Source organism: Alexandromys fortis, unplaced genomic scaffold (assembly GCF_014885135.2).
Source record: "Alexandromys fortis isolate MF-2015 unplaced genomic scaffold, M_Fortis_MF-2015_v1.1 scaffold_12, whole genome shotgun sequence".
In the NCBI taxonomy this organism is placed as follows: Eukaryota; Metazoa; Chordata; class Mammalia; order Rodentia; family Cricetidae; genus Alexandromys; species Alexandromys fortis.
The window spans coordinates 15,405,998-15,422,322 of NW_026067937.1; the positions used below are offsets into that span (position 1 = coordinate 15,405,998).

Consider the following 16,325-nt stretch of genomic DNA (forward strand, 5'->3'; position numbering starts at 1 on the left):
GGCTTCTCCCTCCCCTCAGGAATATTTAACTGACTCTAGATGAGATTACTCTGAGCCCGGTCTGCAGGGGAGTCTGGCCTCTAGATTCCAGCAAATTTACAACATCAGACACCCGAGGTGGGAGGAGGTGTGGATGGTAGTCAGTAAATCAAGGATGTTCTGAACTGCTTAAAGGTGTGCTGCTGGCCTCCCGCCTGCTCTGTGCATGCTCAGACAGGGGAATGAGAGGTGAAAGCCATATTTTGGATAGATACAGCTGTCTTCATTTAATATAGAAGTGGCTATGGCTGTGGGTGACACACAGTGAGGTGGCCCCATGGAGCATTCATCACCACATGCCTTACTGGTCAATCAATGGGGTGAGGCCAGTTACATGGTGTTTCACTCTCAGGACCTAGGAGTGTTTGCCACAGGGAGCCTTGAGCACTAATTGGAAGTAGCAGGTCTGCCTGGATTAGAGAGACTGTGCTTGGGGAAGGATTTATCTCTAAGTTCAAGCTGGTTAAGAAGCAAATAGGGATGGAGAGAGAGTTCAGACAGTAAAGTGAGGATCTAAGAACCCCAGCACCTGTGAAAGTGCCAGGCGTGGTGGTCCACACCTGTAATCCCAGAGCTGGAGATGGGTCCTTGTTGGAGGAGGCTGCTCATTCGTTCCCAACTGCCCAGACCCCAAATAATCACACAGAAACTGTATTAATTAAAATACTGATTGGCCAATCACTTAAGCATATTGCTAGCTACCCCTTATATCTTAAATTAACCCATCTCTATTAATCTGTTAATCACAACAAGGTTATGTCCTACTGGCAAGGTTCCAACAGGCTCCCGCAGCTACATGGTGTCTCTCTGACTCTGCCTACTCTCTCTCAACATCTCCGTTCAAATTTCCTGCTTGGCTTTACTCTGTTAAGCCATTGGCTGAAAGCAGCTTCTTTATTAACCAATGGCAATAAAACACATTCACAGCATACTGAGGGGAAATCCCACATCAGATCCCTGGACTCTCCACACATGTATGTACATGTGTTCTCTACCACACATGAACACACACACACACACACTACATACATGAACAAAAGAGTACATGTTTTTATCCTGAATTTTCTTAGCTTATCCCAGGGCTTCCTATATCTTTTAACTTTTCTGTTTGTCTGCCCATTGATCTGTCTCTCTCTTTGCACCTGCCCACCAAATGTTGTCATCTCCTTCCATCCCTGTCTTCTGCCTGCCTGCCCCTGCAGCCTACCATTTCTGGGCTGGCCAAGACAGCCAGGCTTTTCCCCAGACACCATCCTGGAGCTCTGAGCTCAGATATGCGAGATCCAGAAGGACAGAGACAGAGTATTGTGTTGCATCTGGATCTCTAGCATGTGCTACCAAAGCTGAATTATCTCAGTGACATTCTTTTAAAACATCAAAGGCAATATCCTCTTACAGTTGTGTATTTTCTCATTATTTGTTTATAATGTGATTTTTATTCCGTTATGATTTCATTTACTCTTTCGTTAGACACATTTTTTTCAAGATGTAATCAGCAGCAACACCAGAAAAAATTTCCTTATCTCTCCTGTTTCTTTCCATATTTATTATACCAGATATTCTGTTTAGTTTTATATTAACTTGACACAAGCTAGAACCATTTTAGAAAAGAAAGTGCCCCGCCTTGGCCTGTAGACAAACCTGTGTTGCATTTTCCTGATGGTGATTGATATAGGAGAGTCCAGCTCACTGTGGGTGGTCACCCCTCGACTGGTGGTCCTGGTGCTGGCGGAGCAAACCATGAGGAGCAAACCAGTAAGCTTGCTCATGCTGTTTTTTCACAGCAATAGATGCTCTAAGGCATCAGACCTGGAACAAGGAAGAAAGAGAGGAGTTCTCATCATGGCTATTGATAAAAATTCATGAGGAATTTGGGGAGGCTGCTTAAAGTGTATAATTGTCTAAGAGTAAGATGAAAAACCAAGAACTTGTTCCAGTGAAGTCCAGCCAGAGGGGTGCCTTACCTGCCATTGACCAGTTACTTAAGTGTTTTATATTTATGTGGACTTTTGGAATTGGAAATTGCAAAGGACTGTCTACAATCTGAGATGTTCGATGAGACCTCCTGGTTGTTGGTGCAATTTGTGGGTTCAGTTGGGCAAATCTAGGATACTTGAATACAGACCCCTGCCTGTCCACCCCATGATCCAGGTTAAGGTCAGGGTGGGTGCGTAGAACTCGCACTCACGGGTTCCTGGGCCTTGGGTGTGTTGTTTGCTGCAGCTCACCTGAGGACCAGCTTTGGTGTGAGTTTGACTTCCTCTCCACACCCTGGCTTGCTGACTGGGGAAAGCTCTCTTGCCTCAACTTTTCCTTCCTTTTGACCTGCAGGGTTTAGATTAGGAGCATCCAGAGGCTTTTGGGCTCTGTCTGTCTGCAGCACCTGTGCTGAAGGCTGCTTACCACTCAGCTGTCCAGATGGCTCTTGCTCACAGTGACAGTGCTTGTTCTGCAGCCCAGGAAGGCTGGTCAGACGCCCGAAGCAGAACTCTCAAGTGGGAAAGACTCCAGTTTAGCCAACTGTCTGGCTCAACTCAGCACCCGCCCGTTAGCATCCTGGTTGTGGAATGTTCCTCTGGAATTTGAGGGCCTTTTCCCCAAGGGGGCCTTCTTGGCTGATTCTCATACCCTTTCCTCCTACTGCCTAGAGAAGATAAAATTGTGTGTAATCCAGAAATTTAGTTTTAATTTTAAGTAAAATTTTTGAATTATATTGCTTTTGGAGGTATATCATGAATTGGCTAACATTTGAACACTTGGTCTAGTATACTACCTTGAATCCTAGACGTTTTTGTGAAGAGCTGCAGGGAAATGCCGCAGTCTCAAGGTTAGCAGTCAGGTAATAAAGAAAGCTGGGCTTCATTCTATAGGTGGGAAGATGCAAGACCTAAGGAGCTTGACTGATTCGGGTCAGACAGGGGTAGGAAGGACCAGGCGCCAAGCAAGATTTGAGTGGGGAGAATATATAAGGGATATGAAAGAGCAAACTTGGGGTGTGTCTGAGAGCACAACCGTGTCAGTCAGATCTTTTGCAGCAGAAGGCTTTCCCACTGTGTAACAGACACCTGCATGGCAGTCCCGAGGAGACAGTACATGAATCCCCCCCCCCCCCCCCCCCCCCCCCCCCCCCCCCCCCCCCCCCCCCCCCCCCCCCCCCCCCCCGTCCGTTACTGTGGATGTGGCCCTGCCCTCTGCATCTTTTCTTGAGGTTCACTCTGAGGGCCCAGCTTAATGAACCACACCTGGCTCCCCTTACATTGCACAGCATGCGGGAAGAGTGAGTGGAATAAGCTTGGAGAGTGGGAAGCTTGCCCCGACAGCGGATGAACTGAGAGCACGCTGGCGGCACCAGTGATCGGGTATTAATGAGCACAGCTCTGGCTGTCCTGGAACTAGTGCTGTAGGCCAGGCTGGCCTTGAACTCACAGAGATCCGCCTGCCTCTGCCTCTGAGTGCTGTAATTAAAGGTGTGCACCACCACTACTGGGCCCCAGGATATAGTTTTAAGAGTCTCCACAGTAATATTTGAATAAAATTTTCTCATAACTAGGTCATAATTGTAAATTAGAAAAAAAGGCTATATTGCCTTGACTAGAGTATCCTCTCTCTCTGCAGTATTTCTTCATTTTATTGTTTAAAAATAGTATTGTTTCACACATGCATAAAAAAACTGGAGCCTGTTCCTGGGGGCAGTCTCTTTCAGTTTCTCTGGTTGTCTTCCTGATTCCTTACAAAATGCTTGTGATGGAATTTTTATTTTCTTACTAAGAAACGTCTTTTTCACATTATCTAAATTGATGCTTTTTCTCCCATCCTCTCCATTTTCCCCTGTGTGTTTTGTGCTGTGCATCCGACCAGCGGCCACACGTCATTGCTTTTCCTTAAAACAGTGTTTACCTTACGCATAGTCAGGGCTGAGCCAAGTCATGACTAGTACTTGATTCCCTATTTTCCAGGGAGATAATAGCTGCTTTTTCTTTGTACTTTGCTTGGTTCTACTGCAGTGTTTTTCACTAACCACTCTCTGGTTAAGACAGTAAAATCGTCAGTGCGGGTAAACTCCAGACTCCTTCCTTCGATTTTGGACTCCTGTTTCATGTGCAGTCTAGGTTGGTCCTCTTTCACTCTCTGTATGGCTGTTACCCTGATCCTCTGCCATTCTGGAATTCTCTTTCCTTTTTGCATTATGTGGTTTCCTGTTCCAGGGCCTGGCATCTTTTTTCGAGCTTCCTAAGGCAGCACTGGGGGGCGGGGTGCAGGAGATAATGCTGTTGCCTTGAGTGTTTGGAAATGTGTCTATTTTCGGTGTGTTGTGTGGTTTGACTCAGAATTATGATAGAAAACATAGTTTTGCTTTCTGTTTTGTTATGCTTTTGTTTGTTTCTAGACAGGTTTTCTCTGTGTAGCCCTGACTGTCCTGGAACTCGTTTTGTAGACCAGGCTGGCTTTGAACTCAGAGATCTGCCTGTCTCTGCCTTCCGAGTGCTTGGATTAAAGGCGTATGCCATCATCAACTTGTAATGTTAACTTTTCCCCCAATTCTTGGCAACTTCTGTGTTCTAAACTTTTAGAATAATGTCCCCTTGCATGAGTGTCTTTTCCTGGCAGTGCTAATTCAAGCTCTTTCAAGCCGGAAGTCCATGCCTTTCAGCACAGAGGCATTGCCTCGTTTCTTCCTGCCTTTGGTTATTGTCTTCTGTCCTCTCCTCTCTCTTTCTGCAGCGTCTGTCACTTGGATGGTGAATGTGTAGATTAGTCCTGCTTCTTTTCTTGCCGAACCCGTCTTTCTGTTCTCATTTCTCTGACATTTCCTTCCTTTATCTTTTAATTTCTCTTTTGATTAAAAAAACACACACACAAAACTATGTCAGTTCTTCTTATTTTAATGGTACATAATTTTCCACCTCTGAAGATATTGTGATTTTATTTACTTACATTGTTTCCTTTATTTCTTTTCTAATTTTTTATTTGCTCTTTTGTAGTGAAAGATTTCTTTGTCTGCCTGGCCAGTTGTGGCATCAGCTCTGGTGAGAGAGTCACGGAAAGCTGATGGAAGTGCTGGGCTTGGATGAGTATGGCAGTGATGGGCTGCACTCATGTCAGGCGTTTGCACAAACGTTGATGTTAATAGTTTTTTTCTTTTGGTTTATTGCTCTGGAGAGTCATCTTTGTGCCCAGGGTGAAGGTCGGAGAAAGGATGGGCAAGTGTGGGCTCCAGGCATTTGGGGACTGAGTAATGGAGACAGACCTCACTCTTCATCTTATAGATTGTACCTTACCCTGTCTCCTGGTCTTAACAATTGTGAGTCTGGAATCTCTCGGCTTCATTTGTCCCACAGAATAATCTTTCCTTCTGCAAAACTTGAGAATGGGCTTGGCCTTTCTGTACTTTAGATTTAAGGGATCTTTGACCAATTGTCCTTATTGACTATCTCCACTTAGCTTCATGTCTGTCTTCTTGTCATCATCACTGTTAGAAAGCATAGAATTGACTGATTGACTGATGATAGATTGCTATATCATCCATTATTAATCTGACGCTTGCTTGTTGTTTTGGGGGGTTTGAGACTTACTATTGCTTAGGTTGATCTAGAATTCTTGAGCATAAATGTTCCTTCTGTCTCCGACCTATGAGCCCTGGGGCTGTAGGTGTATGCCCTCACACTTGGCTAAATATCTCCTTCCTTCCTTCCTTCCTTCCTTCCTTCCTTCCTTCCTTCCTTCCTTCCTTCCTTCCTTCCTTCCTTCTTTCCTTCTTTCTTTCCTCTCTCCCTCCCTCCCTCCCTCCCTCTCTTTCTCTCTTTCTTTCTTTCTTTTTCTGAGGCTGTGGGTTTCTAGGCAAATGCTATGACCCTGATCTGAAGCCTTGGCACTGTTTTTTTTTTTTTTTTGATACAGTTCAGGATTGAAGTTTTTAAAAGTAGTGATTTTTATATATTCCTTTACCTGTATGAATAATTTATCACAGTTGCATTTTTATATGAATATGTTCAGGTATATTCCTCAACCTTCTAGAAGGTGTAAGTATAATGTACCTTTACTCTTGAATATTTCTCATATAAAATTAGCTTACCATCAGAATAATACTATAGTACTTAGACTTTGTTGTCCTGATAATGTCTACCACTGCAAAAGAAACCACCATTGCACTCACTTCTGTAGCTTTCACTCCTGAGGTCTAGAGCAATCTCTCATTCTTTGTCTTGCAAGATGACATTTTTGAATATTTGGAAGAGAACTTGTCATTAACACACACACACCTTCTTTTGCGAAACAGCAAGGGAACTTTATTTAAAAGCAAAGCTACACACAGGATAAGCTGCAGGAAATCAACACCCACCCAAATGACAAGGCACCCAAGGGCTCGTAGACATTTTTGAGTTTGAAGTATCCGATTCTTTTGTCTGGTTAGATCCAAGTTTGCACTTTTGCCAGTAATATCACAAAAGTATGTGATCTTGTCATGTTAGAGGACACCGAGCATCAGTTTGTCCCGTTGCTGTGATGGTGGCTTGGATCACATGTTTCTTCCAGGCTTTCCCAGGGTCTCATTACTGTTTCCTCTATTATGTGTCATATGAGGGAAATAATGGCTTTTAAAGCTGTAAAGATTCTTTTATTTTCAAATTTGCAGCCTGTCATTTGAATCCCGCATGGGTCCTGCCTGAGTAGCCCCTCCTAGTTCTCTGCTTTGGGGGCTGAGTTTCCCCTTTAACCTGAGCGTCCTGTCGCTAGTTATTTTGGAAAATGAATGTTAAACATCTGTATTTCTTACTAACCCTTCCTTCTAGAAGCTTGTTAAATTTGTGTGCAGCTTTTTCTCCTGCTTTTGTCTTTTTTGCTGGCTTTGATTTGGTTCTCAGATTGTCCTCATTTGCATACCTCTTGAGCCACATAGCATGAGGTTTTCACAGCCATCCTCCACTTTCTTCAGCTCTAACTAAGGTATGGTTTTTTAAAAATCTATCCAGTGTTTTAAAATTCATTGGCTATTTGTAGAAATTAATTTTGGTTACTTTAATCAAATCTGTCTTCTTGGCCCTTATGTTTTTATTTTTAAGACAGGGTCTCACTCTATACCCTAAACTGACCTTGAACTCTGAACCCATCTGACTTTCTTTAGTTTCTTTTGTCTTGCAGCATCCAATACATTTACTTCATAGTCTCTGCTGCTCCTGCTTTTTGGATTCCTAGAGAGGTCTCATCTTGTCACTGGCCACCTGACTGTTGCTTTGGTTATATTATTTCCTTAGTGTTCATATTTTTGGAGTGTGAGTTAGTTCATCTTTGATGAGGTTTTCTCTGGAAATGATGAACAATTTGGGCTAAGAGGGGACTTTCTTTTCACTCTGTTTTACTTCATTTCTTTATTGTTAATTTATTAATTAAGAAATTAATGCTTCTTCAGGTATTCTAGAGGTAGAGATAAATTCACTTTCCTGCACCAGCTCCTCAGCTTGAGTATCCAAACCTTCACACAGACTCTGTTAAACCCATGCCTGCATGCATGCTACCTTCCATTAAACTTGGCAGGGGGAACTCAGGTCTAGGAAGAGGACTGTGTTCTGTTGCTTGTGCCTCCCAGCAGCTGGCTTCTCCTGCTGCTGAAGCTGAGCTTCATTGCACATAGCCATAGCCTGTGCCCACCAGCTCCAGTGTCTTCCACTCGCCTTGAGTTTCTGCTTTGTTCTTGGACCAGGGATTTTCCTTTTCCTGCGGCCTCAGCTGCAGGTTGAAAGGAGTTTTGTTATATTTCATCCTGGATTTGTATGTGTTTTACAGCAGGAGGATTTTTGAAAAGAAAGACTCCGTGTGTTTCAGCTTCCACAAATTTGCCAGACCCTGATCCATCATTGTCTCCTTTTCTGTCCTGTTTGCCCTGCGGGTTCATGCCTTCTTCCTTCCACCCCCCAAGAAGAAACAGAGGAAAACAGTAGACAAAACACCCGCCTTAGTGAAATTCCAGAGAGTTAAGAGTGGCTGTGTTGTGGAGGCTTACCACACCTAACCAGCTTTCCCTGTGTGCTGCGCTCCTGTCTGCTCACAGTCATACAAAAAATGACTTTCTTGGTCGTAACTGTGCTGGTGCTTTGAGCTCAAATGTCATGAGCTGTAATTTAATCGCTCCCAGGAGAGCATGTGAAATCTTCCCACCTTACAGCCGAACTTGCTGATAGAGCCAGTGGGCTGCCAACACATGAGTCTACACATGAGTTCCTGAAAACTGCTGGAATTTTCCAAGCTTGGGATAGTTAGGTAAGATTGTAAACTTGCTTACCCTCTCATGAGAAGCAGTGGGTTAGTGGTCTCAGTTGCTGTCTTTGGACTATAAGTGAGCCTTGTTTGTTGGAATCAAGTAAATTATGGAGTTTTTCATGGAGGTCTTTCTTTCAACTGTTGTTAGTATCCTTGAAGTAATGGGTCAAGGGGTGATGGTTGTGTGTGAAGACTTTATCCTAAAACGGATCCAAATCTTGTGCACATCGCTGTCAAACAGTGGAATTGTTATTTTTGATATATCAAATGGTAAACCAATAAAATCCATAGTTGTTATCTTTGCCAATATCTTAAGCAGTCATATCATAGATATATTTAGTGAAATTTATTGCTTGCAGACTGTTATAACTCATGAATTATTGAAAGTATCAACATCTGGAATCCTCTCTTTGCTCATTCCAAATTCTTTTAATATGGCTTATGTTGAGCTGTCTCACTGGCTTCTGTCCATCCCACTGATGGAGGCCACAGCCAGATGAGGGTTCTTATAAATGATTGCCTTCCTTTCCAAGAAATAGGAAGATGAAATGTCAACTTTTTCCTCTACTACCTGAAAAGCAATCAGTGGCCACCCTTCCTGCTCTTCTTGACAGTAGTTTGGCACTATAAATGAAGGGTGGGCATCTAGCCAAATGCAAATTCGGAGCTCTATAGAGGAAAGATTGAAGTGGCTAAGCCTCACATAATAGCAGGAATTTTCAAGAGGCGGGCAGGTGGGTTTAACCCCTGAGCCTTCAGTAAGCTAAGTGCAACCCAGACGTTTCTGAACTGTGTAAAGTAATCCTCCTTTACTGCTCATGATCTGAGTGACTTGAGGTGACTGAGGGACTCACCCCCTGCAACAGTTTGGTAGTCTGTAGGGCTGGGCTTCAGCATGCTCATGGCCGCAGAGGAGTATCGCAGTTAATTCCTGATTATTGGTGCCTGAATTTTCAAAGAAAAGAACATTTTGGAATCAGATCTGAGTTCAAGAGTGTTCACTGGTTTGATCTTGAGTAGGTTTCTTCCTTCTTTGAAATTTCTTGTCTTTATTGGTAAAGTGGGAATCATGTAGGATGATTCTTGAGTGGAATGATTGTAAAAAATTAGAGGTATAATTTACAAGGGCATTTTTATAAATGGCACAGTACTTTAAAAAGTTGTTCTTTTATAGACAGGCACTAATGCAACTGACCCTCAGCATCTGTGGGGGATTGGTCCCTGTGGGTACTAAAATCCACTGATGGTTAGATCCTAGTGTAAAGTGGTGTAATTGCACACAGTCTGTGCACGTTTTCTTGTAGACAGATAATCTCTAGATGGCGTCTAATGGTTGGCTACGTGTAAGTGCTTTACAAACATCGATTTTACTTTATTGCTCAGGGAATAAGAACAAGAAAGGAAAGTCTCTACACGTTCATTACAGATTCAGTGATCTATGCAAGGCCCACACATACAGAGGTCAGGATATATAGTGCTGTATCGCATGGAAACATGAATTTAGAATTGGATGGGACTCTGTAGCAGAAAGTTGAAATTTACAGAGGGATGTTCTTTGTATCCAGGTGATTGTCTGGCATATTTAGTAGTCTTGTCCTTACACCCCCAACAGTAGCATTCTGCTCACTCAGTTCTTACAAGCAAAGAAAGGGAGACATGTTTATTTCAGGACCTTCTTCCTGGGATGGCATGTAGGTCAGTGGTAGTCTGCCTAGAATGCACGAAGCCCTGCTATGACCCCTAGATTACAGGCTCATCCTCACCGTCGTTCCTCAGACCGCTGTGTCACCTCACTTCTTCAGTGAGGAAGCACATGGCCTGTCCTATATGGGAATTCTTTGATTACTTCTCTGAGATTTCATCTAATATAGTTGCTGCCAAATTTTCATGGGAATTATTTTCAGCTTATGAACAAACTTGGCCCTCAAATTAAATAATGAACATGGTGGTGCATGACTAACTTTTCCATGTGATGTAGAAGCACTCTTCCCAGATGAGTAACTAGACTACCAGGTACGTATTGTGGATCAGTTTTAACCTGTTGCTGAACTGGCATGAAAAGAAGCTAAGCCCCAAAATAAACTGGCCCTTGGTGCCTGGGAGGATGGGTGCGTAGCAAGGACTCAGTGTAGAAATCTACATTTTTTTATTGATTGGAAAACTCAGCCTGATCACTGTGTGAAATGGGGGATGAAGGTGCAGGATTTGTTACCTCTGACCCATCTACATCAAGGCATAGAGAGCTGTGTCTTGGTGACATGAAAAAGTAACCTGCCTAGATTGGCCCAGAACTGAGAGCTGTACTCACAACCCCTCCACCACATGTGGACTGTGGGCCAAATTCACACCATGAGGCTAGTCCAATAAGCTTTGGGAGGAACTGGACAGAGCATGTTTGTAACACCAGACCCTGTTGTGAGGAATTTCTCCTCAGTCTGGGTCGTAGTTCTTCCAGTAAAGTTCTAGTGAGTAGCTCACCATCGGAACCCACAAACTCTTGAAGCCCGAGTGAGAGCAGCAGAAACAGCTGCTGAGACTTCCAGTTTAGACTAGAGTAGTCGACCCAGAGCGACAGAGGTAGAAACTGTGAAGTGATGTGCAAACAGGTATACAGAGGTATGCAGCTGACACTGGGAGCTGCAGGGGAAGAGAAGTGGGAGGCTTTTTGGAAAGGACCATGGCTGAGAGTTTGCAGAACTGTCGTATGATCTCAGGCCAAGGAAGACCACAACAAACCACAGGCAAGTTATACATATAAATGCCAGTTAGGAGGCAATTGAGAACCCAGTCTCCAAAGACAATCTTGTACGTCCAGAGGACAGAGACAAGCTTTTCACAAGGGTGAATTTACCCTCACCACTGTGGCTCCCAGTGTCTTCGGACAGAGAAGGGGAGGTACATGTGGTCAGATGTCAGAAAGAAGCTTAAGAAGAAATGCCTGGAGACGGGCAGCAGGAACTGCAGACTGGACTGGCAGCTGCTGTCGTCAGGGTTGACATTGCCTTAGTCTTCTGGCCTTCAGTCTTTATCTTCTATGTATGTGCCTCATCAGTGCCATTTGGCCTCAAGCGTTATTCTTGTTTTTCAGAACAGCCAGTTAGTATTTGGTAGGCAGCAGGTTGACTTCAGACTTATCTTCAGATCTTTCCTCTGTGAACTAAGAAATCTTGCTTGAAGCCCATCAGTACACTCTGAAAGAGAGCTGTGGTTAGTCAGGGCTCTAGAGGTTTAATGGTTAAGGCAGAATGGGCCACATTACTGATTGCCCCTTTCATATCTCCCAGTCACCATTAACATAAATATCATCTCACCATTTAGACAGGGGACACCACCCTTCTGCGAGAGAGTAGCATGATGCAAGCTTTTAACCCTCTCTGTGCTGCCTTCACTTTAGAAGCCTTGGCCCATGTCCAGCCACAGTCTCTTTGAACCTGGGTGAGGCAGGAAAGAGTTAACTCTGTCAGTGTTGCCCTTTGACCACTGCAGGATAAGAGGCATGATGAAATACTTTTCAAAGTCTTCTGTGGAAACACATCATGCATAATTGGAACAAAAAAGAATAAATCAAAGCTTTCTCCGCCCCCCCCCCTTTAGTCTGGTAATTCATAATTGAAACCACATTGAGGTAAGGGTTGATAACTTCAAAACAACCAACAAGACTGCCGTTTCTATCAAGGTAGGAATAGGTAAGGCGGCTCATTACATGGGCTCCAGGCTTCTGTGTAGCAGCCGGTTCTCTCTTCCTCTCTTCTCTGACATCTCACTTTTCACTCAGGAAAATACCTCTGTTTACATCAAATATAGGCCGACTCAAATGTCTGTCCACGTCTCTTGTTTCTGAATGAAGTTATACAGAGGGACATGAAGCATCTCTGACGGGGCAAGCAATGGGAATTGAGTTTCCCGCGTTCCCTGTCTTCTGTGCTGGTATTGGGTTTGGTCAGATTGACAGAGACCTGGAATTGGTCATGAAACATGTCTTTCTCCCTCCTGATTCTTACAGCCCCCAGGTAAACGCAGCGAGATCATTTCAGAATGGCTAACACAGGTCGTTTTGTTTCTGCACAGTAACCATGGCCAAAATGACTTTGGGCTACTATAATCTTTGATCCTACGAACTTCAGGACAGGGCCGCCAAGGGACTGGGTGGGACAGCGTCCTCCGTGTGCAAGCTAGTCGCCTGAGGTTGAGTCTTTTGAAAGAGAAATCATTTGATTACCTTTGACTTTAACCTCACTCTCCCTTGGCCTCCCTTGTAAGACATCCTGAAACCTGAGTCTGCTAGGAAGGAGCCTCAAGCCTTCCACTGACATGAAAGCAGGCTCTTCTCTGTGGCTGGCACTGAGACTAGACAGTCTCCGTGGCTACCATAATCTACTTCTGTGTGACTTCTGTTTAACAGCGGAAGGTTTCTTCTTGGCACTTCTGTAGCAAATACCTATTGACCTATTGTCGGGTTAAGGCCAGCAGAGTAGAGGGTGGATAAGAGAAGAACCAGGCATCTGGGGCAAAGCCAGTGCTTTGAAGCAACACCTACTTCTTCATCCTCCTCATAATGTTTCCCGTGATATCATGGGTTTGGGAATTGCCTTGGTACCTATTGTCCTAACTCACAATGGCTTCACCTTCTTTCCTGTCCTACTGCTGGGTGCATCTTGCCATAGTGGAGACCTAATCAGCCTCCAGGATTAATTGCCAGCATTGTTTGCTTTTTCCTGGTAGAAGGCAAAGTCTTGAGTAAATTATGGAGGTTTGAATTTGCCTGATTTCCTGCAGAAAGTGGGGTCAAGAGGTCCCAGACTGTAGACACTCTCTGTGACCAGCCAGCAGGGGTCAGTCCTGAAAGGTATTTCAGAGGTGACTAAATGCCATTTTTGAAATGTCCCTCTCCAGCGGGATATTTCTCTGGGCTTGGTTTGTTGACCTTACCCCAGTAGCACAGAGCTTCTGCAAAGGCATGAGCCCCAATTAAGAGCTGCCTTTTTTCTACCCCGCTGCAGAGCTCTGCAGCCAAATGGGATTGTGTTTAAGAAGCCCATTCCTTGCCAGGACAAACTACCTGTGAACTTTAAAGGTAGCCATGTTCATTTATCAGTAAAACACCATTCAGGAGAAGAAAGCTTAAAAAGAAACAAGTAAGCCGGTTGTAGAGCTGAAAAGGTCTGTCATAGAGTTTCTCATGCTCACACTATGGCTTCAGTATTTCTGATATCCCCTTCAGACATCACCCCGCAGGATCCAGGCTCCTCCCCGTCTGCTGAGCTTTCTGCACAAGCTGTTCAGAGAGCTGCCCTCCTGCTTGTCCCTACTGCAGCTTGCCTCCCCAGGGTAAGGGGGTGTTGTTGGGTCTCTGCTTGCTGAGGTGGGATCCTGTTTGATTCCGTTGTACTGTCTGCTGGCTCAGCATGGTAATTTGTCTTTCTACCCTACTGGCTCTCCCACCCAGTTTACCTCACTGTTGTGTGAGTGAGGCTTGGAGAATATGATTAGGAAATGCAGACGTAATGAATTTGTTCCTGAAACAACCCTGGTAGGAATGGTTTCTGCACTGCCAACTCACTGTAGCAGACAGAAACACAGTGGGAGGATCAGGGTCTGTTTCATGTTTGCTTTGAGCTAATAGCCATGTATTCTATCCTAAGTGTTTGCATACACCTTCTCATTTAAACATCATCCCACGGGGAAATAGGTACTGTCATAGTCCCATTCTTAAAGATGAGGAAATAGCTACTGACAGAAATTGTTTTATTATGTCATAATGCTGATCATTGGCAAGACCTCCGCTTCATTTAAATATTGCAATATACTATATTTCTGAGCATGGTGAGATTCTTGGAAAGTACTTCTAAGATGAATTAATCAATTCAGAAACTATTTCAAAATCCGGGCTTCCTGCCTCTGCATAGGGGACAAACGAAGTGGAGCCTGGGTCATGGGATCCAAAGTGTTGCAGGCACTGGGTGTTATGTCTCTTACCCTCACACACAGAGCCTTTAGTGTGGTTCAAACAGAGGCTCAGAAGGGAAAGAACAGATTGTGGAAATAAAAATTGTGTATTTGGAGGAGTAATAGGGTTGGTGCTGAGGAGACCTGAGATTACTTAGACTGCCCCACTTTTGAGAGATGTGAACAACAGCTACACGAGGTCAGTCATTGGCTTCACTTGCCCAGTGTAACAACAATATCATGAAGATTTAATAGCGAAACTGAGGCACAGAAGACATGAAGTACTTTGCCCAAGTTGCACAGCTAAGTAAGAGAAACCCTGCTCAGATTGAGGCCTGATTCCCAACCTCTCTCCAAATGTGCTGACTCACGCTGGCAGTCACTGGGGTGAGCCCTGGCAGTGCATCCGTCTCTGGTGGGTCTGTAGCTCACATGGGCCTCCTTGCTCATCTCAGTCTCTGCAGTTCCAGGAAGGGGCTGGCGAGATTTCAGTTCCTTAAGCTCCTTTCCATCTGCCCCGCATGTGCTGCCTTCCCTGATGCTCCAGCCCTGTTAGGGATCCAGGCCAGATGTATGGGAAATGGTAGCTCTTCCCAGCAAACCCTTTCCTTCTTTCCTTCCCGACTGCCTCTTCCAACCAGACACCTGGGACGAAATCTGTCAGCTTCCCCTGGCAGCACCTTGAAATCAGAACCAGGTACCTTCAGGGTGCCTCGGGTTAAATTCCAGGGCACCCATTCTTTGAAGCTGGCTTTGCATGTCTCTGGGCCTCCTCCTCTGCATGCTGTGCAGGCGTCCAAGTGCATTGGCTTGTCCCTCCTCCCACAGCACAGACCTTGTTTTGTTGTCTTAATCGATTTTCCTTCTGTGTCTGTGGGATATTTACCTTTGCAAATTTATGTGACCACTTTGTCTCAGGGTTGTATGTGCGGTGTGTTTTTGTATGTATTTTTTTGCAGTCAAGGTTCTCAGGGATAGATTCTCATTTATTGGCCTAGAATTGATAATGAGGATCAAGAATTTTCAGGACTTTTGTCTTAGTGAGGAGGTAGATATATCGAATGTTGGCCTCCCTTTCCGCCTACTTCCTGAAGCCCTACCCAGCTGAGTGTGTGTGTAGAACTGAGAGGGGCTGGTCTTCCAGAGTCAAGTTGCCTGGGCTATCCAGGTTCTATCACTGACAAGTTAGCTCTCCTTGAACACAATTTGTGGTCTCAGGCCTGGAACTTCCATCACCTGTGATGAGAACAGTCCTGTCTCGGGTTGTGAGTTTCAAATGAGCTAACGCTTATTAAACCCTGTGCATGGACTTAGGTGCCACTCATTGAGACTCACCTAGTTCCACACGTTAGATAGATAATCTTACATGCTTCTTTTAGAAAAACGCCCTCTCTTTTTTTTCCATTTCAAGTTATGGTTTTCAAGTGCACCTTAAGGTATATCATTTCTGAGCATGTGGGTTGGGGGACGGTAAGGGCAGAGGGCACCTGAATGGTTCTGGAGGACTACTTGTTCAGTTCCCCAGAAGTCAGGACAAGATGAAGACTGAGACTTGAAACAGATGTAATCACCACTGTCCCCAGACTGCAGCTCAGAGTCAGTACAATGTCATGGCTCTCTTGGCTGTGAAGTCTAATGACGGCCATCTCTGGCCACACAGGCCTTAATATCCTGGTCATATTAGGGCTGCAGGGATCCCATTCAGACTCCCTGAGTCCCCGCCTCATGTGTACTCCATGTGTTTGTGTACATTTCCTTGCCTGCACTGTCACATCTGGCAGACAGCTGTTATCACATGTGGTGATGGGTGTCTATCAATGGCATAGATGAGATTGATAGGGCACCCAGGGAATCCCGAGGCTAATGGCTGTAGGGAAGTGCAGGGCAGCCATCATGACAGATGGGACTTTGTCCCTTCTCCTCCCGGTGGGCTTTTAGCATGCTAGCATACGATTGTGGGTCTAGTTAATAACACTTTGTATATACTTTAAAATCACTTAGATGGGAAGTGTTGCATATATTTTATCAGTCTTTTAATGTACTATGCAGGACCATTGTATTCTGTGTATGTATAGTGTATGTGT

General features: G+C 44.6%; 1 protein-coding gene and 1 long non-coding RNA gene across 3 annotated transcripts in view; one reads left to right on the forward strand and one right to left on the reverse strand.

The window, feature by feature from the left end:
- Positions 1-16,325, forward strand: part of Ext2 (exostosin glycosyltransferase 2) — a 148,758-nt gene that overhangs the window by 70,746 nt on the left and 61,687 nt on the right. The window lies entirely within an intron of this gene.
- LOC126504520 (uncharacterized) lies at positions 9,621-15,033 on the reverse strand. Of its 2 annotated transcripts, none has more exons than XR_007592637.1 (3): positions 14,613-15,033; positions 11,607-11,726; positions 9,621-11,486 (listed from the first exon to the last, which is right to left on the reverse strand). It is a non-coding gene; the product is annotated as an uncharacterized lncRNA (long non-coding RNA). The 2 variants fall into 2 exon arrangements; XR_007592638.1 differs by having other exon boundaries at positions 14,589-15,033.